This window comes from Ambystoma mexicanum, chromosome 5p (genome assembly GCF_040938575.1).
Source record: "Ambystoma mexicanum isolate Mex_15411 chromosome 5p, UKY_AmexF1_1, whole genome shotgun sequence".
NCBI classification, from domain to species: Eukaryota; Metazoa; Chordata; class Amphibia; order Caudata; family Ambystomatidae; genus Ambystoma; species Ambystoma mexicanum.
In genome coordinates, this window is record NC_090930.1 from 1,349,968,638 (window position 1) to 1,349,996,529 (window position 27,892).

The 27,892-nt window shown below is 45.1% G+C and overlaps 1 protein-coding gene and 1 long non-coding RNA gene across 3 annotated transcripts in view; one reads left to right on the top strand and one right to left on the bottom strand.

Annotated features, from left to right (window-relative positions):
- CMBL (carboxymethylenebutenolidase homolog) overlaps positions 1-25,468 on the bottom strand; it is a 391,570-nt gene extending 366,102 nt beyond the window's left edge. Inside the window, exon 1 of one of the 2 annotated variants that reach the window (XM_069613746.1) lies at positions 25,162-25,468. The gene's annotated coding sequence lies outside the window, so the exon portion shown is untranslated. The remainder of the gene's footprint in view (positions 1-25,161) is intronic. The other variant, XM_069613747.1, reaches the window with a different exon arrangement.
- On the top strand, positions 2,388-16,081 carry LOC138481560 (uncharacterized). Its single transcript, XR_011274275.1, has 4 exons — positions 2,388-2,426; positions 5,036-5,176; positions 14,677-14,756; positions 15,650-16,081. It is a non-coding gene; the product is annotated as an uncharacterized lncRNA (long non-coding RNA).
- Positions 25,469-27,892: the final 2,424 nt, after the last annotated feature.

The window sequence follows — 27,892 nt, forward strand, 5'->3', positions numbered from 1 at the left end:
CCCTGCCCCCTCTGCCTAACAAATGAACGCGGGCACGAACAGCGGAGTCGAACTCTCCCAACAAAATTAAGCGAGGACCCGGGACTGGGAGGGGCTTCTATTCCACAAACCTACTTCCCCAAAAATCACGCAAAAGGACAGAAAAAACCCCTGCACCCACTGCCACGGGCCGCACCACAAGGATCAAAGGACAAAAACACTGGTAAGGGGGGGTACCTTATGTACGGTACCCCCGACTATGATCACCCTTGTAATTATAACGTAAAAATATATAAAATATATCACAAAATGCCTAACTAAATATGCCTAACCTCCCCCACTACTACAGATCTAATCCGCCTCACCTATGCTACCTCACAGCACCGAAATCACAGCTAACAGGGAAGGCTCGGGAGCAGGCAACAGGACTTGACAATCATCAAGTCCTAATCGTCGCCTGCCACCACCCGAACCTTCCCTGAGCCCTTAAATACCCCCCCGGGAGGCGCTCTGCCCCCACGGCCACTCGCTGGCCGTGTGCAGTGCCAAAAACTCCCCGGGGGGCCCCCCGTCTAGATGCAAAGGGGTCGGGGGAGTGCAATACAGGAGGGGTAAGGGCACAGGAAACTGGAATAGAATAGAGGGAAGAATGGTGGAGGGATGACGTAAATATACGAAAGAAAACCTTCAAGACGTTCAAAAACACGCATATTGAATGGGTACAGAGGGACCGTACGGAGAAGAGCTGTGAAAAACAATGGTCTGGAGAGGGCAGTTCGTAATAAATTAACTCTCCTGCTAAATAAAGCGTGCTGCTTCAATTTTACCTACCCATTCACACAATTTATTCATTTACAATGAAGGCGGATGGGTGATGCGAGCGGTAGGTTTTTAAACCTGGTACTCTTTGCAGTGGGAGACGTTATCATATGTGGGCTGATCAGTCTAGCAACGTGCGCATTGCTTCGCTTTTTGACCCCCTGCGACTGATTAGCCCGATCCACATGTGACGCTTGTGTCCCTCGTGCCTGTCAAGATCAAACCTCAAGGTGAGGCATATCCAAAACGGCGGCGCAAAAAACGGTGTTCTGTAATATTTGGTATCCCCTACTGTTCCGGTATCCCCTTGTCTTCGGCTGTCTTCGGCTTAATGCTGATTGGCTGCATTAAGCTCTAGCAACACCCTCGTGAGTCGGAAATAGTAGACTAAAGCAGCAGAGTTCCGAGCTGTGCACAGCTTCCTGAGCCAACGTAGTGTTATGAATCATGTCACTGGATGCTACAATCGCATCTCGTGAAATGCTTCATAACGCTCCGTTATTAACTGCTTCCTGAAGTATGCAATGCACGAGGAAACGTAGCGTTATGAAGCATTTCACGAGATGCTACAATAGTGAAATGCTTCATAACGCTCCGTTAAGAATTAACTGCTTCCTGAAGCTAGTGAAATGCTTTATAACGCTGTTATTAACTGCTTCCTGAAACATGCAATGCACGAGGAAACGTAGCGTTATGAATCATGTCACTGGATGCTACAATAGTGAAATGCTTCATAACGCTCCGTTGCTGGACAAGAGGCAAATACACATGGACTGAAAGTTTGCCTCTTTTTTTTTATTAATTAAAACTGGAAAATGATACCTGTTTATTTTTTCAAAATGTTTCCAACAAATGCAATAGTTAATTAAGCTTGCTTCTATAAGTAGTTTGGATATATTTGATGCTAAGGAACATTAGAATTAGTGTGCCGTTAGCATGCTGAAAATAATCGTGTAATTTTATAACACTTACATGATATTTAAAAAAATGCAACTATGAGGGTATCAGTAACTTGTAATGACCACTCAATATGTTATAAGAAAAAGTGAACAGGGATATTTCCATGTTTTTTAAAAAAAAATGTGTGTCTGTTAGCCAACAAGAGGGTTGATTTTAAATGTTGCTGGAACTGTGATTGAGTAGGTAGACATTTTAAATAAATGCAATGATTTTGATTGGCTCACACAGTGCTGTGTTTGTTAGCCAAGAAGAGGGTTGGTTTTAAATGTTGCTGGAACTGTGATTGAGTAGGTAGACATTTTAAATAAATGCAATGATTTTGATTGGCTCACACAGGGCTGGGTGTGTTAGCCAAGAAGAGGGTTGGTTTTAATTTTGCTGGAACTGTGATTGAGTAGGTAGACATTTTAAATAAATGCAATGATTTTGATTGGCTCACACAGGGCTGGGCTTGTTAGCCAACAAGAGGGTTGATTTTTAAATGTTGCTAGAACTGTGATTGAACATTTAAATAGTGTAACTGCTGTCTGATTGGCTCACGCAGTCTTGGGCCGGCCCCAGACATTGCTGGGCAGGGCTTCACACTGCATGTATAAAAATAAGCTGCAGAGAGCCTGAACATTTAGTCTGAGGAAAGAGACTGAAATTGGTGAATAGGAGTGAGACAGGTAAGTGACTGGGAAAGGCACATGGTTGGGGATTAGCATGCCTATCTCCCTTGGTATTACTCCTTTCCTAACATCTCCTGATTACAGTACTTGTCACATCACACATATTTCATTTGTAATAGGAGTGGGTGGGAAGTCATGGATTTTTCATGGCAGGAGAAGGCCCCTGTATGTTTTGTATTGTGTCTGTATGGGGATTAAAAGTGTTTGTCTGGCAGGCAATTAAGTGTTGTTGTAACTTGTGGAGTTATTCTACCCAGACAGTTTTCATTCAGTTGTATTCTATTGTCTGATTGAAACTGTATGTTTATTTGCAAGCCACCCCACAGAATGTTGTCCGTTGTGATGAGCAGTTTTGTTCTGAATTATTAACATTAGATTACTGCAGGCATGGGTGTGTGGGTAACAGATGGTGCAAATGGTGGGTGATTAGACAGCATGGCTGCATAAGGTGCCTTGTACCTCTAAATGTTGAGGCTTTCTGCAGCTTACTTTTTTTACATGCAGTCTGAAGCCCTGCCCAGTAATGTGTGGGGCCTCCTCATGACTGTGTGAGGCAAGCAGACAGCAGTTGTATTTAATTAAATGTTCCTCAATTGCAGTTATAGCCAAATTTAACAAGTCAACCCTCTTGTTGGCTAACATGCACAGTACTGTACTAATTGATGTAAAAATCAGCTTTCTTAATGTTATAGTGGTTGGGCTAAAGAGCGTGCATGCTGTAGGAGTGTGACAGACCTCATCAAACAGACCTGCTCGGAGGTGCTGGTCCTTTCTTCCTTTCTGGAAGGCACTGCGATCACAGTTCTCATTAAAGTGTAGCTTATTTGTTTATTTATTCATATTTGTAGAGCGCACATCAGCACAGAGGCATTGTGGCACTTGTTACAGAGAATGAACATCACTTAGTTACATATCAGGAAACAAACAGGCAAAGTTGCTGTGAACTGTGCATGGAACAATTTAAGGAAACGGGTAGAGAGGGGGAGAGGGGAGAGGGGAGGGAGTGAGAGGGAAAGGCAGGTTAGTTGAAGAGAACAGTTTTGAGGTTTCTTCTAAAGGCAGGGAGAGAGGTTTCAGCTCTGAGGGCAGTGGGGAGTGAATTCCACAGCTTAGCGGCTATGTATGGGAAGCCTATCCCTCCTGCTTTGGCCCTGTTAATGGGCGGTACAGTGAGTAAATCGGTGTAGTTAGATCTTGTGGGCCTGCTTGAGGTGGATCTGGATAGCGTGCCTGAAAGATAGGGTGTGCAGTATAGTTAATGCATGAGTGGCTGTGAGGATTTTGAATGTGATGCGGTCTTTGACTGGGAGCCAGTGAGCCGACTTTCTAGCTTGTGAGATGTGGTCTCTCCTGGGGATACTTAATGCAGCTCTTAGGGAGTTGTTTTGGGTTATTTGGAGTCGGTTTACGTTTTTCATAGAGGTGCTGGCTAGGAGCGCGTTACAATAGTCGAGCTTGGCTCCTATGGTGCTATGGTGGCTATGGAGAGGCAGGTTTCCTTGGTTAGGAAGGGTTTAATAGCGTTGATGAGTTTCGTGCTAAGGACGGATGCAGAGACAATGGCTCTAACTCGTTTGTTCATAGAGAGGGTAGCGTCAATGTGGACCACTAAAGTTTTAACTGAGGATAAGACTGGGATGGTGCACTTGTCTATGGTGAAGTTGGCGTATAGGCAGTCTAGTTTGGCTAGAGTAGCCTTTTTACCAAGAATGAGGTTTTCTGTCTTGTCCCCGTTAAGGCATAGGCCGTTAGTGGCCATCCATGCTTGGATAGTGGAGTAGATTAGTCTTAATGCTGTGGCGTCTTGGTGATATATACTGGTTAAGGGAAGGAGCACTTGGGTATCATCAGCATAATTAGTGTATGCGATACGAAGTGCATCCAGTCTATCAAAAAGGGGCTTAGTAAAGAGATTGTATAGCGTGGGAGCAGTGCAGGATCCTTCTGGGACACCACAGTGGATGATGTGTTTGTGAGAGGGGCAAGCTTGGGATAGAAGTCAGCTTTTATTAAAGTTACAGGGTTATGTTTCTACCGCTGAAAGGAGTCCAATCCTTCTTATAGCGGGGTGTTCATTGTAGTGCTTCTTTGAGAGGGTCATAAACCTCATTACAGTTCAGGTGAGGGTGTAGGAAGCTTCATTTTGTGATATAATTCGTCTTGTCTTTAATCTCCTAAAAAAGTGTCTTATTGAAGGAAATAAAGACTATAATCTTCCCACCCCCAAATCACTAACCAGTTACACCTGGTGTGGGTTTTGTGTAAGTGCTGTGGTGTAATTTGTTCTTTAAAATGATATTCTCCATAGTCCATTGATTGAAAACATTTGCTTTTTGCTATAACAGTTGTCTTTCAATCTCTTGGGAAGTGCATGTCCCCTGTACATCGCAGGTAACATTTCATGATACAAAGTTCAGTTTTTACACATAGATTACATAGTCCTTTTATCACACTGAGCTCCGTCCACACATTTTCACATTTAAGGTTTAATTCACAGAGTTTTGAATGGGGTTTTGCAATTATAGGCCCTTACACTTTTTAAGTCAGTTCTATTTGGCAGAAGTGTGTGTGCATTTGCAGTCTAAAATGTGTGTCTTTCTTTTTAGACGGAAAGGTACGGACGTACTACCCTCACTGGTTGCATACAGCAGTGCTCTGTGCTGAAACCCTTCAAGGTGCAGACTGTGGTTTCCTTTACAGTTATTTTCTACTGTACTACGTGCCTTAACCAGGAGGAGAATAAACTGGTAAGCAGTGCCCAGTTGCGGCATTCTGTTTATATCTGACTTGCCAAAACCGAATTTAGGTGTGCCCAGTTGCTGCATTCTGTTTTCATTTTGCTTGCCAAAATTGAACTTAGTTGTGCCCAGTTGCTGCATTCTGGTTTCACCTGCCTTGCCAAAACCGAATTTAGCTGTGCCCAGTTGCTGCATTCCATTTTCACTGTGTCTTGCCAAAACCGAATTTAGCTCTGCTCAGTAGCTGCACTCTGTTTTCACTGTTTCCTGCTGTGAACGAGCTAGCTTTGCCTTGGGGTTGCTTGGTGTCTTCATTAGCTGGTGTGCAACCCTCTGACTCCCCCCTCCCTTGTGCCACCCACCCCATCCCCTACCCGCCCGAATGCACCAGTGCCCAACACTGGTAAGTGTCTTCCCCCCTCCACTGCAGCCAACCATGTCGCCATCTAGGTCTCCTAACTATCTCATATCCTTCTCCTATCACTAAATCTGGCCAGAAGAAACTTAAGAAGGACATACTGGGCTCCACCCCAGGCCTTCCTATTGCAGACAACTATATCACGGTTTCCGCCAGAGAGACTCTCACTGACATCCTCTTCTTCCTTAAGGCACCTGACCTATGGACTCACTACATTGCTGGCTTTCTCTCGTCTATCGCCTCTTCTTCCATTAATGGTGGCACTCGCTGGGAGGTTTTTCTTGACCTCTTCACCATTTCCAGAGTCATCATTAATGTCTTTTTCAATGGAACAATCATGGTTCAGGGTCCTCAACCAAACCTTATTCTCTTGACAGGCTCCTCCCTCGCCTCTCTAACCTCACCTCTCCCTCCGGCCAGGCTCCCTTGCCTTCTGTTCCCTCCTCCTACTCCTCCTCCTTTCTTCCTCCTCCTCCTCTGCACAGGCTCCCTTCCCTTCTGTGCCTTCCTCCTCCTCTACACAGGCCTCCTTGCCCTCTAAGCCCCCCCTTCTGTACAGGCGCTCCTGCCCTACTGTATTGTCCCAGCTCCCTTGTTGGCCTTGGCTCCTTCGCCAACCTCCACTATTCCCATTGTCCTCTTGCCACTCTGGGGGGTGGGGGATCTTCAAAGATGGCAAGCTGCTCCACATTGCCACTCTCAACACTCACTCTGCCGTCAAATACTCGTCTGACATCTGCAACCTCCTCGAACTCATGAATCTTGATTATCGCTCATCTTCCCTGAATGGATACCTGTATCCATCAACCCTACTCGTGCCTACTCCTCCTTCGGGTGCCTAGTTTGCAGACTCTCACTCTCCCCTAAATTGTCTCTCATTATGGCCACCTATCGGCCATCAGGTCAGTCCACTCTCTTCATCTCGGAATGGGCTGACCGGGCCTCCTCCTGCTAATGGGTGATCTGAACATGCATCTAGACTCTCCTGACTCCTCAGGTCCATTCTGCAACCTCTGCGACTTTCTCCCTCTCTATCCTACCCTCTACCGCCACGCACACCGCAGGCCACACCTTGGATGTTCTCATCTCTACCGACATCCCTCTCACTACCTCCCTCTCTTGGACTGACCACTCTTCTCTCAACACACCTGAAGCCCTCCTCTCCTCTTGCTGCAACACACCCGGCACAGACACTTGGCTTCAAAGTCACCAGACCCATGAAAAAAGTGACATTGGCTGCCTTTGCCTTAACCTACTGTCCTCCACCCATTCCTTTGGCTAACTCCCACCCTGAGACAGCCCTCGCTAACCTCAATCTCTCTATCTCCAACACTCTTGACACTCTTGCCCCTGTCATGAGGGTCCGACTGAAGCCTTCCAAAAAGTGCAACTCTTGGTAAGACTCTGACCTGGCTGCCCTAAAACGCAACAGTATGGCAGCTCAGCGGAAATGGAACGTGTCTATTAAACTATCTGACAAACTGCCCTGCCGCCTCCTTTAAAGGCAATATTGACTCTGCATCCGCTCCAAAAAAAGAGTCTTTATTCAAGCCTGCATCTCTGCGGCATCAAACAACACGGCCAACCTTTTCAAAGTCTGCAAGGAACTGGTCAATCCTGCAGAAGCCTCTTTCTGTCACAACAACCCAGGACCTTTGCTCGGCTGTGGCTTCACACTTCACCACAAAAACCCAAGACATCCTTTCCACCCTCTCTTCTACGCCACTGCATACACCAATACCAGAGCCTCCCTTGGCCCCCCTCTACTTACCATCTCTTCTCTCATCCATCACACCTGATGAGGTGACCAGATAAGTCCGATCTATGAAGGCTTCATCCAAAGAGGTGGACCCTGTCCCTAAAAAACCATTAAAGACAATATTGACTCCCTCGCCCCAGTCTTGGCTGAGCTCTGCAGTCTCTCCTTTTCCACTGGAAGTTTTCCAACTGCCCTTAGCCCCTGCCCTGTGCACCCGCTGGTCAGAAACTCCTATGCTGACCCCTACATTTTGACAAACTACCGCCCTATCTCCATCACTCCTTTCCTGGGCAAACTCCTGGAGGAGTTGGCTATCTCTCAGCTGACCCTCCACACTGAATCTATTGGTTGCTTCCATGACCATCAGTCTGGCATTAGAGCCTCCAGAGGCATGGAAACTGTTCTTCTGAACACCCGTGAAGATGTGCTCTGAAATCCTGACACTAACACTCCCTCTGTCCTCATTCTCCTTGACCTCTCCTCTGCCTTTGACACGGTTAACCACAACATCCTGATCGCACGTCTCCGTGACACCCTGGGATTCACAGGTCAGGCTGTGGCATGGTTAACCTCCTTTCTCTCCGACCGCCCATTCCAGGCTGAACTCATAATGTTTCTCTCGACTATAGCTCTATCAACATATGGCATCCCCCTGGTTCTTCAATGTCTATATGGTTGCCTTGGCACGTGTGATTGTCACTTTCACCTCTAACATCCAGTGTTACGAGGATGACACATAACTATCTTTCAGGCTACCCTCAGCCGCCACCTACTCTTCAGCTCATATCTGAATGTCTGTCCGCTAATCAGTCATTGTGTGCTGCAAACGACCTCTGCCTCAACTCCAGTAAGATTGAGATCGTTCGCATTGGGACCCCTGCTCCCGCTTTCCCACTTTCACTGTGGCCGGCCTCCCTTGGTCCTGCGCCCGCACCCACCTGCGAGGCAAGAAACCTTGGGGTCATTTTTGACTCCTCTCTCCTTCTCCTCTCACATTCAGGACATCTGTAAAAAGTCTAACTGTCAGCTACACCTCCTCAGAGGTACTTTACCTTTCCTCACTTTCCCCCAGCAGCGCACTGTCTCCAGAGCACTGGTTCTCTCTTGGCTGGACTATTGCAACAGCCTCTTCCTCAAACTCCCTTCTGCCCCTCGCCGTCTGCAACTCATCCAGAATAGAACCGCAAGACTTATCCTTTGCCTCAAGACCAGGAACCGCATCTCTCTGCCGCTGCAATCCCGTCACTGGCTCCCTGTGGCTGCAAGGATCAAGGTCAAGACCCTCTGCATTGTTTACCAGGCTTTCTGGGACCTGGGACCTACCTACCTGCAATGCAGCTTTCCTAAATACTGTCCCTCACGAGCCCTCTGCTCATCTACCTCCAACCTTCTACGAGTGAGCCGGTTCTGCAAGCAGAGATTTGGAGGGAGATCCTTATCCTCAGCAGGTGCTTCCCTTCTAGAATAGCCTCCTTGCCGCCCTCCGTCTTGAGCCTGATCTTCATAAGTTACAGAAACTCCTCAAGAACTTCCTCTTCTCCTCTTCCTAATCTCTCCCACTACCCTGCTAACCTAGTTCTCTGCTCTCTCCCGCTCTTCCTCTAGCTTGCTGACTGGCCGCCTGGTGTGCCTCGGAGTCTCATAGGTCGCAGGCACCCCCGCCAGTCTTCTTTCACACTTGCCTCAGTGCACTGCATCCCACCCACACTCACTGCACTTGTGAAATAACCCAAGAGATTGGCTCTCTCTGCACTTACCCCAGTCTCCAATGACCGGGTGTACTTGGTACTCCCCATCCCTGTGACCATCTAAGCACTTAGCCGATCCATGCACCCTGTGCCTGAAGATCGCCTGTCTGTTCTCCATTGTATGCACCCTCAATTGTACTGGTAAAACTGCAGAATCACCATCAGGCCTATTTGCTGTATCTCAAACTGTTAAATGTATTTTACGCACTTACTCTGCCTGTGGAGACTATTATTGTCTCAGAATTTAAACAAGTTCTCTGAGTTGCAGTTGTTTTTTTCCCCATGTTCCCCACCCTCCTTGAGTGCTTTGAAACACTAGTCTGTGTATAGGCGCTATATAAATGAACAAAACCATACCAAACCAAGGTGTTTGTTTGGTGATCGCTTTCAAAGCCGTTGGGTTTCAGGGAGGCGCCGGCACACAGAAAATGTAATCCAAATTGGCTATGTAAGCACCCTTCAGCTGTAAAATGCTGGAGGAAATTATCTATCTAATGCTTTGGTGGCGGTATGTTTTCAAGTGAAAGAGCCCAAAACTGTTCTCACACACTTGTACGCTTGCTCCATCCATCGCACTCATTTCCTTGAACACAGTTTCACTTTCACACTCACACAAACTGTTGGGTAGGACTTAAGCAATGGGCAGCTCTATTCATTGTTGGGCAAGATTATGCAAGTTACGCTTGTATGAAATCCCACTGACAAAGCATTTCATCATTCTGTGGTGAATAATATGAAAGGCACATATGTTGCTCAGAAGTAGTGATGTTCTAGACTTCTTACACCACCTAAAAGACACTGATGTGTTTTTAGGTGCTATGAGTACTTCTGTATATTATATAATGAAATGGAGTAGAAAATGTATTCAGGACAGTTTCAACTTTCCAATTCTAAATGTCTCGACAGTAGTTTAGGCTCTTTCCTTGCTCTATAACCCTTAATGGTCATACTTTCAATTTCCATTGACAAGCCCACAATTTGGTACCACACCCATTCATACGACATTTAAGGTTAGATATGTAGCATAGAATTTTCAACTTGGTAGATGTTCTACTGAGATGTACACTTGTCTGTTTAGAGAGGTGTCAGGCATACGCCTCTCAATGAATCAGGTGCCGTTAGGTAGGAATTGGTGTAGTCACACTGGGTGAGACTACACAAGATTTATCTTCTTGGTATTAGGTAACCCACCTTTTGGTATAGGTCTGTACTCCACAAGTTGGTAGTGTGACTGAGCAGCCAGGGCTATCTCAAGAAGGGTATATGTGAGCTGTAGAGCTGTACAGATGAAATCAGTCAATACAAGGAACCAAGTAACACTTACACTCAAGGTTTCAGTTGTAAATAATTATTCTCCAGCATGGGGTCTGGCATGGATTCACATGCTCATGAATATTCACCGTCTTCAGGCTGGGAATCCTCAGTAAAAGAAAACAGTTTCACTTTTGTTTACAAACTGTCTTTCTCCTATAAACCAATCATTGAGCTCTGGATTCTACTGCCCCCAGCCAATGACAGCCCTCTCCCTAAGCCCCTCCTCTGTGAGCCATCTTCAGATGTTTACCGAGTGTTTGTCATTCGAAGTTTCCAGAAGGCCATCGGGCCTACACCGGACCATGTCGGAGGAGAAGAAGGACGGGGCTTCCCTCTTCAACTCAGCACCAGCTGCGGTTTGAGGAATGTTTACGTGGAGGACAAGAATTCCAAGTGCCTTCATTATCTTCACCCGACACACAAGGAGGAGGAATGCGAGATCTGTCGTGGCTTTACCAAGCGCACTTTGAAGGATCGGCACATCAGACTGGCGGCGTTGCTTAAAGCAGAACAGCTGTTACTTGTCAAGCCATTGAAATTGGAAGGGAAGAAATAGAAAGCTACTTCAGGCTGTTATGCAAGCCCCATTCCAGGATTTTAAAAAAAGATATAAATGGTTGGTACTTTTGGGCATAGATTTTGGGAAAACACTGTTAGGGACAATTTACATTTCTGTGCTAATTCCCTTCAACCTTAGAGACCCCCAGCTCTTGCTGGACTTTAGGACTTTTTATTTTTAACCATGGAGCGAGTGACACCCTTTTTCTCACTCACTCATGTGTTTTGATCTGATTTGTAGTTGCATTTCCTTTGTTTTTGTAGTCTGACAAACTCCATAGGAATATACTTTTTGTATGGCGACACACAGCACCTTCAGTGCAGTGTCACAAAGAAATCCTTTAGATTTCTCTGAAGGTTTAAATACCTTTTCTTGGGTGAACTACAGTTCCCAAGTATAGTGAAGTGAAATTGACTTTACTTACCTTTTGGTCCAGCACACACCATTTTACGTGGAGTGCTGGTGGGTTACTTAGTAGCTCCTTTTCCTACTTACTCATGTAATATCTTTTTTATGTTACCCTCACGACTTTTAATGGCTTGTGGCAGTGGATTAATTTTCCTACCATTGTGCTTTTCTACCGCTGGCTGAATTGTCAGCTGCAGCCCATGGGTGACCATTTTGTCAAAATGGCCCCAGTCTTCTTTTTTTGCCATTTCTTGCTTGTGAGGTCTCTCTTGGGTTTTACTCTGCACGCAAAACAAGGAAGCGAGGGAGGTGCCGAAACTCCCTGTCCTTAGTCTCCTTCGTAACCTGAATGCACCCAGTCCTTATTGGCTGGATGTCCTTATAGGACAGCCAGCCTGCTGTGAGTGACAGCTAGGCTGTGCATGAATGGGAGAAACCTGCATGAAAGGCGAGGCTTCTTGTATTGAAGACATGTAAAAGCAAAAGGAAATATCGAGGCCGAGTACCTTCGAAGGAAATACACCAAACACAGGTTATAAAGATTCACAGATCTTTATTCAAAGTAACTGAACAGTTTTCAAATGAACAAAGTATCGGATAGCTATCTGGCCCTCAGTACATCACAGCGAATACCAGGCCTTTCAGTGTGTGTAGTGAGTGGGACTGTACATCAGAACATTTGCTCTTTTATACAATTTCTAATCTGATGTCCAGCCCACCTATAGGTCAATCATTCTTCGGGTTAGGGGTTTGTGCCGGGTTCACTACTAATTTGGTCATCTATATGCATATGGGTTATTCCTAGTTCATACACAAACAGGTCACAATAGGAACAGTGTATCTTCGGATTTAACATTAAGCCTTCGTACACGTTTTATACAATGTAGTTCAAATGTTCGCATTCAGTATTTAAACAACATTGTGCTTAATATATGCTCACGGATCGGTTTCGTTGGCACAGGTAATCCTCAATCCACAGGTCAACGAAGGACAAGGTCTTATTACATGACCCTAACATTTGGCCTGCGGGCAGTTTAGGCACTAACCCAAATGCGAAGGTCGAGTCGGCCATGTTACAAACAGAAGAACATTGTCCACCATTTTAGAACACAGGGTGACTTTGGAGCGAGAATCAAAATGGTGGATGAACCTAAAATGGCGGCAAAGTCGATCTAAAATCAGAACTTTACAACGCGGATTTCTTCGCAGAGCGACTGGGCTTAGGCCAATATATACTATAAAGGAGGCACGATATGATATCCCGTTTAACAGACAGTCCACCACTGGAAGAAACATCCGACAAAGGAATTGTGAAGAGAAGCTTGCTGCATCCTCCTGGACCGTTGAACTGCCTGGTGAAGCCCTGCTGCTGTGCTGAAACTGCTTTTCCTAATCGACAAGAGCAGCTCTGGAAAGGACAACTTCTACCCTTGGGTTGGTGAGACCAGCTAACCCCAAGAAGAACTTTGCTGGAAGACCTTCCCCAACTCCCTGTACTGCTGGAACGAAGTGCCAAGGGTCGAGAAATCCATAGTCGAGTGCATCGACTTTAAGCCATACCGAAGCTCCAGGAAAATCCTGAGGACTCTCCGGAAGCAGGACGACCCAAGCTTGAGTCACCACACCAGACCGCTGGACTCAGAGAGCGATGGAAGCCCATCCAGTCTCCAAGATCTGCGGTGGTGCTAATTGACAGTAGCTGAAACCGCAAAGGGCCGCTAAACTGAAAAGAGCCCATAGCTGCCGCCAACCTCCAAACTGCTGTGCAGGAGTCCTCCAGACGTCCTTCCTCTTGTCCCCACGACTGAGGCCCAGGAACCCAGGATCTGCAAGTCTGCAACCAGGATAGAAGCCAGCTGGATCCTCTTCTTTTAAACTATGGTACTGTTCTGACTCAGGGGTACTTACCTCTTTGTCTGTAGCTTGCTTGTATCAGTTGAGACTTGCAGTAGCTGCCTTTCTAGAGATATTTTAGCTCTAACGTTTGACAAAGTTTAAACGATCGTGTCCCAACAGTGCTTTTCTGCAACAAACTCTCCAACTTTGTGCAAGACTTTTTGCTTTCTAAGAAGTGCTTCCGCTCCATAGACTTTGCTCCAAATTGACTTTGGTTGTTTTGGCTCCTTGCAGACTCTTCTGTCCCATTGACTTTGATTCTAACTGTCCCTCATAGGTGAGACATTGGTTTTTAACTAAGAGTGCTGGTAAAGGTTTTTATCTAGACTTCATTGGAAGATTTGAAAGTGCTCACATGCTCTGAGAACCTGTTAACCTTTTTCCTTCCTTTAACCTTTGCTTTCTGCCAACCTCAGAATTTACCAAGCACAAAAGTGATATATAAATGCCAATACTGTCCTACTTAGTGAAGTCACCTCAGGGTGTAGGAAGTGTGTATGAAGCTTCTCTCACGAATATCTACTTGCTTATCTTGATTGTGAGAACGTGTTATGAAGTGTATTTTTATTGTTGCACATTGTCCTTTTTAAAGAATGCTTATCTAAACCTAACCATTACATAAATAATTATTTTACTAGAAAACCTTGAGTGTAAGTGTTATTTGAATACTTGTATTTGTGCATTTTGATGCTACAGCTCTACAGATCACCTTGAACCCTCTTGAGATAAGCCTGGATGTTCAGTCACACTACCAACTTGTGTAGTACAGACCTATACCAATAAGTGGGTTACCTAATACCAAGAGGACAAGACTGGCGTAGTCTCCCTGAGGGTCACTGCATACAATCTTGCCTACCAAACACCAACATAACAGTCATGAGAATGACATTGGACCACATTGTTAAGATATTGAAAACGAAAAAATAAGCAGTAAGCATGCAATCAAAGGGCCTCATTCAGTTTCGGCGGTCCGGAATTAAAGTTCCAGTTTTCATGAATACCAGCACTTTACCAGATGGGCTGACTAGGAGTTTGCCGGTGGGGCACTTGACTTATGTCCATCCAAAAGCTGGAGCTTAGCAGGTTCCCTACCGCTAAAAAATTATGTCATTACTGGCACTTAAAGTCAGGATAAAAGGCTATATGATATTGTTAAAATTATTGCAGGATGCACATTGCATTGTCCTGTGTGAACAACTTTGATTAAACTGCCATAAGATACAACGTACCTCTGGTATGTGTGAAGTATATTGTGCGTGTAATTTAATGGACAACATTCTTCAAGTGCTCATGTGATTTTCATGAAGTAACTTACCATACTGTGTCTTTAAAGTGAATATAAATTGCCTGTATATTTACAATATTTCATGTACACATAGTAAACTGTATTTTTATGACTTCTTACAGATGACATGAGTAATCTGTGCCACATTTGTGCAGAGGTTACTTCGACCGTTGATGGACAGAGTGATGGGGTGCAAAATTGGGTAATACATATGATTTTCAGTGTTTTGTTTTCATTCCTAACTGTTATTTCAAAGATTGGCTAAGTCACAAGTAGTCTTATGAGAACATTGGACGTCGCACTCCACCAACTCCCGGTCACGCATCCTCCATGGACTCTAACTTGTCTGATGTCTCCTTGCCTCAGTTATTCTCACTTCAGCCTTTTCTCATGTCGCCTTCACTCGCCACTTTGTGTAAATGCTTGGAGGCTGCGTGGCCCGGTCTGGTTCAGCTTTCCTTGCACAGCTAATTCAAATCTCCTGGGCTTTTCTCCCCAACAGGATTTATCTCGCATAGCTAGGCTTTCCCCGGCAGAGCGTCAAACATCTCTATATTATCGGAGTACTTTGCATTACTCGGACGGTCTTCTTCACAGTAGTGTACTCATTTTTCTTCACACATAGATAAAAGGTTTCTACACCCCATGGGAGTTTTACTCCCCAAGGGGTGGGGCTCTCTTACGGTGAAGTTTCGCTTGCCTCTACCACTAAGGTGGGTATCTCATAGCAAGCTCACCTCCCTAGCCTCACCGGGAAAGGCTCCCCACTGTGGAGAAGTGACTGAATTCTGCGATCCGTCACATTGCACATTGTATATATGTATATTCAATGTATTGAACACCAAGGCTGCAATAATTTACAATTCGACACACAACTATGTGGAAATTATTCTATGTAAAACTGTTAGTGTTTTGATTTGAAGGCCTGGCATTCACATACATAGTTGGTAATCTGTTATTTTTCTTTCATTTCAATTAATGTTCTTTACCGTTGATTTCATAAATACAGTATTTTAATAACTATTGCCATATGTAGTGATGCTGACCGCATTTAACGTTACTTGAATCCTAAACTACTGTTCATATTTTGTTTAGATTGCGTGTGATACCTGCAATCTATGGTTCCACTTGGCCTGTACTGACAAAGAACAAAGACCAGCTGATGAGTGTTCAACATTTCTGTGCTACAGATGCTATAGGAGATGCCAAAGAAGTGATAACCCGTAGGTTATGTGAAAGCCTCTATGCCACCATGGGTGCCTCTGTATGTGACTGGGTTTAAAGTGATTGTATGATACCCATGCCTTTTCTGGACTGCCAGTACTCAGCAGCATTGACATTAATGTGGATTTGCTGCATATGTTTTTTGTGGGAAGAAGCACTTTCAAAATGAGCTGCTCCAACTTGGTCCTCAATTTGCAGACTATATACTTGTCATGTTTAAGAGTAAAGTAAAGAAAAGAAAGTGAATGCTACTTGCAGTTTTCATGTACATAATAAGTATTTGTAAAATAAAGTTTGAAGTTATGTTGTGTCTTGGTTTGGAATGGAGTATATAAATCCTTGACATTACCTGCAGGCAATGGCATAAGTTACCACTGTTCAATATTTGTAATATTTGTTTCCTGCCAATTTCACTTCAGCATTGTACGTTTAGAATATGGTACTTGCAGTAGGAGTCCATGGGCCTAATTTACAAAAAAAGCACTAAATCTGCGCTAACAACTTTGCGCAAGAAAGATCATTGCATGGACGAAAAGAATAGCGTGGGGAGCAGATTCAAAGATTCAATAGCGCAAAGAAACCTGCAGCGCAAAGAAGAACGTGTTGGGCCTGGAAAGTCCACAACATGTCTCCACGGCAAGCAAAAATTAGCTGTGTCAAACAACCTTTGCGCCAGACCCACCCCATGTTAAAAAGTAAACAAGGATTATTTACAAACAATCACCATTACATCCACTCCTCTCTTGTGACTCGCAGTCCTCGTCCCAGTACCCCGTTTAAACCGCACCCCAAATTCCAAACTCAAAGCAGCCCCCACACACCCTGGAAAAACTGCCGCTCGTTACTCTAACTCAAAGCAGTACCCGCTAATATGCCCCCGTCCTCCTCTGGCCTATGCCCCCGTCCTCCTCTGGCCTGCCTCCACCATGAAGCACACGTGGCAGATGTCTTCCTTCAACATGAACACCAGTGAGTACTGCCATTGAATCCAGGCAGTAGCCTCTTCCATGGCTTCCTGTTGGACCACACTCAGCTGCACATCAACAGGACACTGTTCTGTTTCACCAGCTACACTTTGCCCCCTCGATGTACATGTAGCATAGTAATGTGGTGTGACATTTGTATAGCGGCTTTGTGCCATTGGTATAGCTTCAAAGCACTGTAGGTGCATGACCTTGGAGGACCTAAGTCTGAGGTATCTGCGATTGGTCCCAGTGACATTCAATGCATGTGTGCATTTTAGCCCATAAGAAGGTTGGTGGGGTGGCTAAATCCATGCTAGCAACACAAGTAGAACAGGCTTGTGGGTGGGTGATGTGATGGCTGTCAGAGAGTATGGGAGTCAAGGAGACTGATTATGTGTCCTGCAAGACCAAAGATTTTATCACGGTACTTAGCTGCATTCTAGTGGCAGAAGTGATGTGCGATCTGGTAGCGGGTGATTGCATATGTGTGCAGGTAGGTGGCCGTACCTTAGAAGGGAAAAATATATCTACCATTGAGTGCACGAGTGATGAATGCAGCCCACTGATACACAGTGAGGCCACATCCCTCTTCAACACCCAAAATGCAAAATGCCCATACCAGTGCATGAAGTGTGGGCACATCTACATTGACTAGCAAGTGCCAAAGAAACACCTAAACATCAGTGAACCAGAAAGGAACTCAAGGTACAATGAACTTGACTATAGCAAATGGGCAGAGGTGAATGAGCTCCAAATATAAGCTTGGCTGAAATGGATATTATCTGCTTCCAAGCCATCCCATCCTTTTTTTGAAGGGGATACCAAATATTACAGCTAATATAGGGTTGTAATATTTGGTATCCCCTTGATGTTGAGGGGTAACATTTAACAACGCACTGCTTGAACTATCCCTTTCATTGGGGAGGGGAGTACATCATAAGCCTACACTCTGACAGCTTCTGGAAGCCATCCCATTCTTTTTCTGAAGGGGATACCAAATATTACAGCTGATATAGGGTTGTAATATTTGGTATCCCCTTGATTTTGAGGGGTAACATTTAACAACGCACTGCTTGAACTATCCCTTGCATTGCAGGGGGGAGTACATCGTTTGTCTACACTATGCCTCCTTCTGGAAGCTATCCCACCTGTTTTTTTAAGGGGATACCAAATATTACAGCTAATATAGGGTTGTAATATTCGGTATCCCCTTGATGTTGAGGGGTAACATTTAACAACGCACTGCTTGAACTATCCCTTGCATTGGGGAGGGGAGTACATCATAAGCCTACACTGTGACAGCTTCTGGAAGCCATCTCATCCTTTTTGTGAAGGGGATACCAAATATTACAGCTAGTATAGGGTTGTAATATTTGGTATCCCCTTGATTTTGAGGGCTAACATTTAAAAACGCACTGCTTGAACTATCCGTTGCATTGGGGAGGGGAGTACATCATTAGCCTTCACTGTGTCAGCTTCTGGAAGCCATCCCATCCTTTTTTTGAAGGGGATACCAAATATTACAGCTGATCTAGGGTTGTAATATTTGGTATCCCCTTGATTTTGAGGGGTAACATTTAACAACGCACTGCTTGAACTATCCCTTGCATTGGGGAGGGGAGTACATCATAAGCCTACACTGTGACAGCTTCTGGAAGCCATCCCATCATTTTTTGAAGGGGATACCAAATATTACAGCTGATATAGGGTTGTAATATTTGGTATCCCCCTGATGTTGAGGGGTAACATTTAACAAAGCACTGCTTGAACTATCCCTTGCATTGGGGAGGGGAGTACATCATAAGCCTTCACTGTGTCAGCTTCTCGAAGCCATCCCATCCTTTTTTGAAGGGGATACCAAATATTACAGCTGATATAGGGTTGTAATATTTGGTATCCCCTTGATTTTGAGGGGTAACATTTAAAAACGCACTGCTTGAACTATCCGTTGCATTGGGGAGGGGAGTACATCATTAGCCTTCACTGTGTCAGCTTCTGGAAGCCATCCCATCCTTTTTTTGAAGGGGATACCAAATATTACAGCTGATATAGGGTTGTAATATTTGGTATCCCCTTGATTATGAGGGGTAACATTTAACAATGCACTGCTTGAACTATCCCTTGCATTGGGGAGGGGAGTACATCATTAGCCTTCACTGTGTCAGCTTCTGGAAGCCATCCCATCCTTTTTTTGAAGGGGATACCAAATATTACAGCTGATATAGGGTTGTAATATTTGGTATCCCCCTGATGTTGAGGGGTAACATTTAACAAAACACTGCTTGAACTATCCCTTGCATTGCAGGGGGGAGTACATCGTTTGTCTGCACTATGCCTCCTTCTGGAAGCTATCCCACCTGTTTTTTTAAGGGGATACCAAATATTACAGCTAATATAGGGTTGTAATATTCGGTATCCCCTTGATGTTGAGGGGTAACATTTAACAACGCACTGCTTGAACTATCCCTTGCATTGGGGAGGGGAGTACATCATAAGCCTACACTGTGACAACTTCTGGAAGCCATCTCATCCTTTTTGTGAAGGGGATACCAAATATTACAGCTAATATAGGGTTGTAATATTTGGTATCCCCTTGATTTTGAGGGGTAACATTTAAAAACGCACTGCTTGAACAATCCGTTGCATTGGGGAGGGGAGTACATCATTAGCCTTCACTGTGTCAGCTTCTGGAAGCCATCCCATCCTTTTTTTGAAGGGGATACCAAATATTACAGCTGATCTAGGGTTGTAATATTTGGTATCCCCTTGATTTTGAGGGGTAACATTTAACAACGCACTGCTTGAACTATCCCTTGCATTGGGGAGGGGAGTACATCATAAGCCTTCACTGTGTCAGCTTCTCGAAGCCATCCCATCCTTTTTTGAAGGGGATACCAAATATTACAGCTGATATAGGGTTGTAATATTTGGTATCCCCCTGATGTTGAGGGGTGACATTTAACAAAGCACTGCTTGAACTATCCCTTGCATTGCAGGGGGGAGTACATCGTTTGTCTACACTATGCCTCCTTCTGGAAGCTATCCCACCTGTTTTTTTAAGGGGATACCAAATATTACAGCTAATATAGGGTTGTAATATTTGGTATCCCCTTGATTATGAGGGGTAACATTTAACAATGCACTGCTTGAACTATCCCTTGCATTGGGGAAGGGAGTACATCATTAGCCTTCACTGTGTCAGCTTCTGGAAGCCATCCCATCCTTTTTTTGAAGGGGATACCAAATATTACAGCTGATATAGGGTTGTAATATTTGGTATCCCCTTGATTTTGAGGGGTAACATTTAACAACGCACTGCTTGAACTATCCCTTGCATTGGGGAGGGGAGTACATCATAAGCCTACACTCTGACAGCTTCTGGAAGCCATCCCATTCTTTTTCTGAAGGGGATACCAAATATTACAGCTGATATAGGGTTGTAATATTTGGTATCCCCTTGATTTTGAGGGGTAACATTTAACAACGCACTGCTTGAACTATCCCTTGCATTGCAGGGGGGAGTACATCATTTGTCTACACTATGCCTCCTTCTGGAAGCTATCCCACCTGTTTTTTTAAGGGGATACCAAATATTACAGCTAATATAGGGTTGTAATATTCGGTATCCCCTTGATGTTGAGGGGTAACATTTAACAACGCACTGCTTGGACTATCCCTTGCATTGGGGAGGGGAGTACATCATAAGCCTACACTGTGACAGCTTCTGGAAGCCATCTCATCCTTTTTGTGAAGGGGATACCAAATATTACAGCTAATATAGGGTTGTAATATTTGGTATCCCCTTGATTTTGAGGGGTAACATTTAAAAACGCACTGCTTGAACTATCTGTTGCATTGGGGAGGGGAGTACATCATTAGCCTTCACTGTGTCAGCTTCTGGAAGCCATCCCATCCTTTTTTGAAGGGGATACCAAATATTACAGCTGATCTAGGGTTGTAATATTTGGTATCCCCTTGATTTTGAGGGGTAACATTTAACAACGCACTGCTTGAACTATCCCTTGCATTGGGGAGGGGAGTACATCATAAGCCTACACTGTGACAGCTTCTGGAAGCCATCCCATCCTTTTTTGAAGGGGATACCAAATATTACAGCTGATATAGGGTTGTAATATTTGGTATCCCCCTGATGTTGAGGGGTAACATTTAACAAAGCACTGCTTGAACTATCCCTTGCATTGGGGAGGGGAGTACATCATAAGCCTTCACTGTGTCAGCTTCTCGAAGCCATCCCATCCTTTTTTGAAGGGGATACCAAATATTACAGCTGATATAGGGTTGTAATATTTGGTATCCCCCTGATGTTGAGGGGTAACATTTAACAAAGCACTGCTTGAACTATCCCTTGCATTGCAGGGGGGAGTACATCGTTTGTCTACACTATGCCTCCTTCTGGAAGCTATCCCACCTGTTTTTTTAAGGGGATACCAAATATTACAGCTAATATAGGGTTGTAATATTTGGTATCCCCTTGATTATGAGGGGTAACATTTAACAATGCACTGCTTGAACTATCCCTTGCATTGGGGAGGGGAGTACATCATTAGCCTTCACTGTGTCAGCTTCTGGAAGCCATCCCATCCTTTTTTTGAAGGGGATACCAAATATTACAGCTGATATAGGGTTGTAATATTTGGTATCCCCTTGATTTTGAGGGGTAACATTTAACAACGCACTGCTTGAACTATCCCTTGCATTGGGGAGGGGAGTACATCATAAGCCTACACTGTGACAGCTTCTGGAAGCCATCCCATCCTTTTTTTGAAGGGGATACCAAATATTACAGCTAATATAGGGTTGTAATATTTGGTATCCCCTTGATTTTGAGGGGTAACATTTAAAAACGCACTGCTTGAACTATCCGTTGCATTGGGGAGGGGAGTACATCATTAGCCTTCACTGTGTCAGCTTCTGGAAGCCATCCCATCCTTTTTTTGAAGGGGATACCAAATATTACAGCTGATCTAGGGTTGTAATATTTGGTATCCCCTTGATTTTGAGGGGTAACATTTAACAACGCACTGCTTGAACTATCCCTTGCATTGGGGAGGGGAGTACATCATAAGCCTTCACTGTGTCAGCTTCTCGAAGCCATCCCATCCTTTTTTGAAGGGGATACCAAATATTACAGCTGATATAGGGTTGTAATATTTGGTATCCCCCTGATGTTGAGGGGTAACATTTAACAAAGCACTGCTTGAACTATCCCTTGCATTGCAGGGGGGAGTACATCGTTTGTCTACACTATGCCTCCTTCTGGAAGCTATCCCACCTGTTTTTTTAAGGGGATACCAAATATTACAGCTAATATAGGGTTGTAATATTTGGTATCCCCTTGATTATGAGGGGTAACATTTAACAATGCACTGCTTGAACTGTCCCTTGCATTGGGGAGGGGAGTACATCATTAGCCTTCACTGTGTCAGCTTCTGGAAGCCATCCCATCCTTTTTTTAAAGGGGATACCAAATATTACAGCTGATATAGGGTTGTAATATTTGGTATCCCCTTGATTTTGAGGGGTAACATTTAACAACGCACTGCTTGAACTATCCCTTGCATTGGGGAGGGGAGTACATCATAAGCCTACACTGTGACAGCTTCTGGAAGCCATCCCATCCTTTTTTTGAAGGGGATACCAAATATTACAGCTAATATAGGGTTGTAATATTTGGTATCCCCTTGATTTTGAGGGGTAACATTTAACAACGCACTACTTGAACTATCCCTTGCATTGCAGGGGGGAGTACATTGTTTGTCTACACTATGCCTCCTTCTGGAAGCTATCCCACCTGTTTTTTGAAGGGGATACCAAATATTATAGCTAATATAGGGTTGTAATATTTGGTATCCCCTTGATGTTGAGGGGTAACATTTAACAACGCACTGCTTGAACTATCCCTTTCATTGGGGAGGGGAGTACATCATAAGCCTACACTCTGACAGCTTCTGGAAGCCATCCCATTCTTTTTCTGAAGGGGATACCAAATATTACAGCTGATATAGGGTTGTAATATTTGGTATCCCCTTGATTTTGAGGGGTAACATTTAACAACGCACTGCTTGAACTATCCCTTGCATTGCAGGGGGGAGTACATCGTTTGTCTACACTATGCCTCCTTCTGGAAGCTATCCCACCTGTTTTTTTAAGGGGATAGCTCCCGGACAAGCAGCTGCTCTGCGATCACACAGAGGGCCAGTGGCCTGGAGACACCCAGGTTACACATGCTTGTCTGGGGCACCCAGACTGCACCCAGACTAGCAGGGCCGCAGGCCTGTGATCACACATGGTAGGCTTGCAGGCCCAACACAATGAGACACAGATACAGAGTGCCATTACATTTAGTCTACCACCGTGGTATTGCACGTGCGTGCGCAGGCTCCTTCTTTTCCCAGTCAGGTATGAGGCCGTCATGACACATCCTTAGAGGGACAATACATGTTCTTAAATGGGAAACACCACAAATTCTCCCACTATGCTAAGAGATGTGTAATATATATACATATTGTCAGTCTGGTTTATTGTGTGATTTATCTGCGTTTCATGTCAACCCTGTAAAATGAAATATTATTTGTATGTGTTTTACGTGCCTGCCATGATGACTGCGCCGCTACGCCACACCCTCTACAGTGAACCCATCTATCGGGTCAATTTCCCTAAGGAGGTAGTATTCCGGAGTATTTTTTTCAATTTCCAGCCATAGTTTGTGTAGTCATTTCCATCACTGTTGGCAGCTGTGATTTATTAAGCTACTAATTATATAAACCACTAAGTGTTGGCAGCTGTGATTTTTTAAGCTACAAATAACCATATAACCAACTAAGTTTCATTTAACTCAAAGCAGTTTGGCTGACTGATCAAGTAACAGTGGCGTACCGAGCCGCGGGAGTGGGGGGGCCAAGCTGCCACCCCACAGGCTCTTTTTAGAGCCTGACCGGGAATTTCGTCATTGGGCCACCCCTCCCGTTCGGCACCTCAACGAGGGTACCCAATGGGAAAGGTGTCCCGCTGGCAGGACAATGTGTGCTGAGTAACTCCTGCTCAACACAGTAATTTTCCTGGCAGCAGGACACCTTACCCTTTCCGAAACCTCTGGCAGGACAATGTCCCAAGGAGCTCAGGGCAGCAGCAGAGGGTCTCTCAAGTTGCTCTGTGTCAACAGAGCATTTCAATGTGAGCCATTAGGCACTGATGGGAGGGAGGGGGGACTATTAGCAGGGACTTTTGTCCCTTTAGAAATGTACATGGCAGGAAGTGATCAGGTGTGAGAGGTTTGCATAATGCTGCATGCTTATGAAATAATGACTGAAGATGTGCTCAGTTGCTTAAATTGTCCACATCCCGGTTTCACTATTTTAACCAAAGTGTGTGAAGTGTGTGATCCTGGGCAGATCATTTAATCAGACTGTGTTATCTGCAGCTCTGTAAGTGATTCACTTCAAAGCTTATGTGTTAATATATGATGCTGTTATTTTTTTTTTTTAAAGCCTTACTTGCTCCATATATAACAGTGCATCTTAGGTATTTTGCCTCACAAAATTATTTGCCACTTGGCTTCTTGCAATGTGCTTTCTGTGAAGTAATTTCTGTTGGTGCAATCCATAAGCAAATCAGGAGATGTGCATATATTTTACCCCAGAGTGCCTGGACAGGGCTCTAAAAGTTGAGTTCCCTGCATCTGTAATGATTCTGCCGTTTTTCTTGTGTTAAAATGCGATATGATGAGACAACCTGGAATTGCGTGCACTCCAGTTGAGAGGGGAAAGTATGATGAGACAACCTGGAATTGCGTGCACTCCAGTTGAGAGGGGAAAGTAGAAATTTTGAGAGGGGAAAGTAGCGAGTTTTGATAAGGGAAAGTAGCGAGTTTTAAGAGAGTTTCACCGTGGCTGTATAGAACTCGGGCGTTATGCCGGTGTTATGCAACATTTGGTATCCCATACCGAGGCTCGGAAATCTCCTACTTTGGTCTGCGATCTACGAAGACAGCCGAAGACAGGGGATACCGGATCGGTATGGGATACCAAATATTACAGTCGTGCCGCACGATTATGGAAGTGGTTCAGAAACAACCCCAAGGCTCTTCCGGTCACAACCACGGTCGTTTTTGAGATAATTTGTGTTGGGAGTTTGAACATCTAAATAACAGGACGCGACACAGCTGGAACATGAACTTTCTTTATTGCGTTTGGACTGGTTACATATACACTATAGGAACTGACGTTTCTCAAAAGCCCCGACTCCTCCCTTTCCTCCCGCCTGGTGGATCCCCTGGGCCTTAAAGGCACACAGGTTGCCCAACAATTTGCTTGATTTATCCTGGACACCTGTATTTATTTATTTTTTGGGTATTTGTAATGCGCCTATGCACAATGCGTTTAACATTGTACTGCTCACCTGGATTTCCTCGTGCAATCCGTAGCTGACAAACACTGGAATTATTTTCCGACACGGTGTATACCCCTGTGCAGCTGTGATTTATCTGGTTTGATGGAGACTGTGCAGTGTCAGCTTCTGAAGTCATTCACAGGAAAAGGCTATGTTTCTATGTTTCCAGCCCCTTAGCTCCGCCTGCATCTAGTCATGTGCCATAGACCCAGAGCCTATTATCAGTTTACACATGACAGTTAGCACATGTGAGCAGTGGTAGAAATGGAAAAAAATTGGTGGGGAATCCCACAAAGGTGCGGTAAGGGCAGAATTTGGGGGGTGGGGGGGGGCTGGTGTCCGAGGAGGCGGGGTTTAGGGGGCGGAGCTGTCAGTTGACCTCCGATCAAAGGAAATGTCCAATATAATAGTTTTTAAAAGGGTATTTCTTTCATAATGCTTCTTTTGCAAACTATATATCAATTCCACTTGAAACCACTTCCATGGCACTGGTGATGAGTTACTTCACTATGCAGATAATAGTTTTGACCAGTGTTGCTCAGTAAATATTCTTTAAAATGTACAATTTGCATCCCATTTTATATAAAAAAAAAAACCTTGGGTACTATTCAAACGGTGATTTCTGTTCGCCATAAGCAACGTTTCTTTTCCTTGAACAACACCAGGCTCAGCTACTGCAGCTCCCCTCTGAAAGCTGTTGGGTGGCTACATCGTGTGTGATAGTTTAAATGTTAATAGGGGTATTTATTTAGTCATGCAATGTTTGTCGGATACCTGTTTGTTTGTTTCTTTGTTTGTTTGTTTATTATTTATATGGCAAACCCGACCTAGCGGCATCTGGGCGCCTTTACATGGTAGGTTACAGGAATACTTTCAACGTAGTTACATTACAACGAAAAGGAAGTGATAGTAATAGAGCAAAGGGTACAGAGTAATTTCAACTTGATTTCAGCATTAGATAGAATGGGAGTGATGATGGTAGTATATTTATTTATGCAATGTTTGTCGGATACAAGCTCCTGCTCAAGATACGCTCAGGGGATGCGGCCGCACAAAGGTGCCGCACGCGCATCAAATAAAGGGCGCCTTGCCTCCAGCTCAGTCATGGAAACAGCACCTATTTAACCGTGGCCTTTAAACACACTTTACAACAACAGCAGCGGACTCAGTTATGTTGTTCGGCTGATACTTTTTCTTCATACTATGAAGAACAAGTATCAGCGGAACAACAGAACTGATCCCCCTGCTGTTCTGCATTTGTGGTCGGTTGACACGATTAGTGAAGAATCCAGGTCTCCTCGCCGAGGAATTCCTGATGCTTCACTAAACGCAGCAAAAAAGCAGTGAAAAGCGCCCATCGAATCAGGCCCCCTGTCCAGTGCTGTCAGAATGTTGGGTGTGTGGGAGGGTGGCGCAAACATTTCGCACAGGGCACTAGCAGACCTGGGTCTGGCACTGCTGGCAGCTCAGCAACAAGGCGGGTGATGGGTACAATGTGGGGTGTCCAGATGAAAAATGGTATGTGTTAAATAAATTACTACTCCTGTAGCGTCGCCTGTGGTCACCTGACCAGGGGACATACAGTGGCACGCTAAGTCCGGTCACATGACCGCAGTTGATGTGGGTGCACGAGGCAGCCAAATAAAGTTAGTTTCATGTCACCATATACATGAATGGTTGTGTTTCATTTGGCAGGTCCACGCGCCCTTGCACCCCACGTCAGGGATATGAGATTGGCAACAACGCAGTGAGGCCACTGCCACCACCCGCGCACCCCGCTGGTATAGCCCAGTGCACCTGCCGTGCACGGAGGAAGCCTTCTCCCTCGCCAGCCCAGCAGCTCGACAGCACACAGGAGAGGTGGGGCCTCAGCCAGCAGGGCACTCACCTGAACCGCTGCACACAGGAGTGTCAGCGCAGCGTTTTCATCAAGTAAGCAGACCTGGCACAGCCAGCGGTGGCCTGCCCGCTCACAACCTCACACTCAGGAAGCAGGTACGGCGAGCCCCAGGCATCTGGCTCCACGGTTACACTCAAAGCAGGGCTCAGCCACCTGGGACACCCAGGGGATCCAGGGGAAGTTTGAAGTTCCCTGAGAATGCTGTTTCAGCCCACTGCGACCCGTAGGGTATGCCCAGTGTGCTCACACAGTCCAAGTGAACGGCAAGGGAAGACCACCCCAACCCTCCACCAGCAGCATGTCTGACCCGGCGCAAGGCCAAGGGCAGCCTCTGCCGACACCTAAAGGGAGGGATGCATTCCCATTGCCATCTCTGCTCCCCTTTGACACCACAGATACCACCAGTCTAGGACCAAGGTGGACTAGGAGGATGAAGGAGTTTGATGCCGTCAGCCCACGGGAAGACAACTGCAACATAGGGCTACTCACCCTCACGGCTGGCCCAGAAGTGCAGTACATTATTTTTGTGCTACCAGAGGACGTTGAATACAAATACCAAGACCTCATGCAAATACTGAATGAACACTTTGCAGTACATAGAATCGTAGATTACCACAGACACGTGTTCCATACCACGATGCAGCTCCCTTTTGAGAGCATAGACAAGTTTGTAACGTGCCTCAAAACCAAGGTCAAAAACTGTGAATTCCATCTCTACAACAACGAAGAAACCATCAAGTTGCAAGTCATAGCGGGGTGTGAATCAATACCCCTAAAAAAGGAAACTGCTGCAAGTACCACACATGGTAGCTGAAAGCCTCGTCCTAGCAATAGCAACCT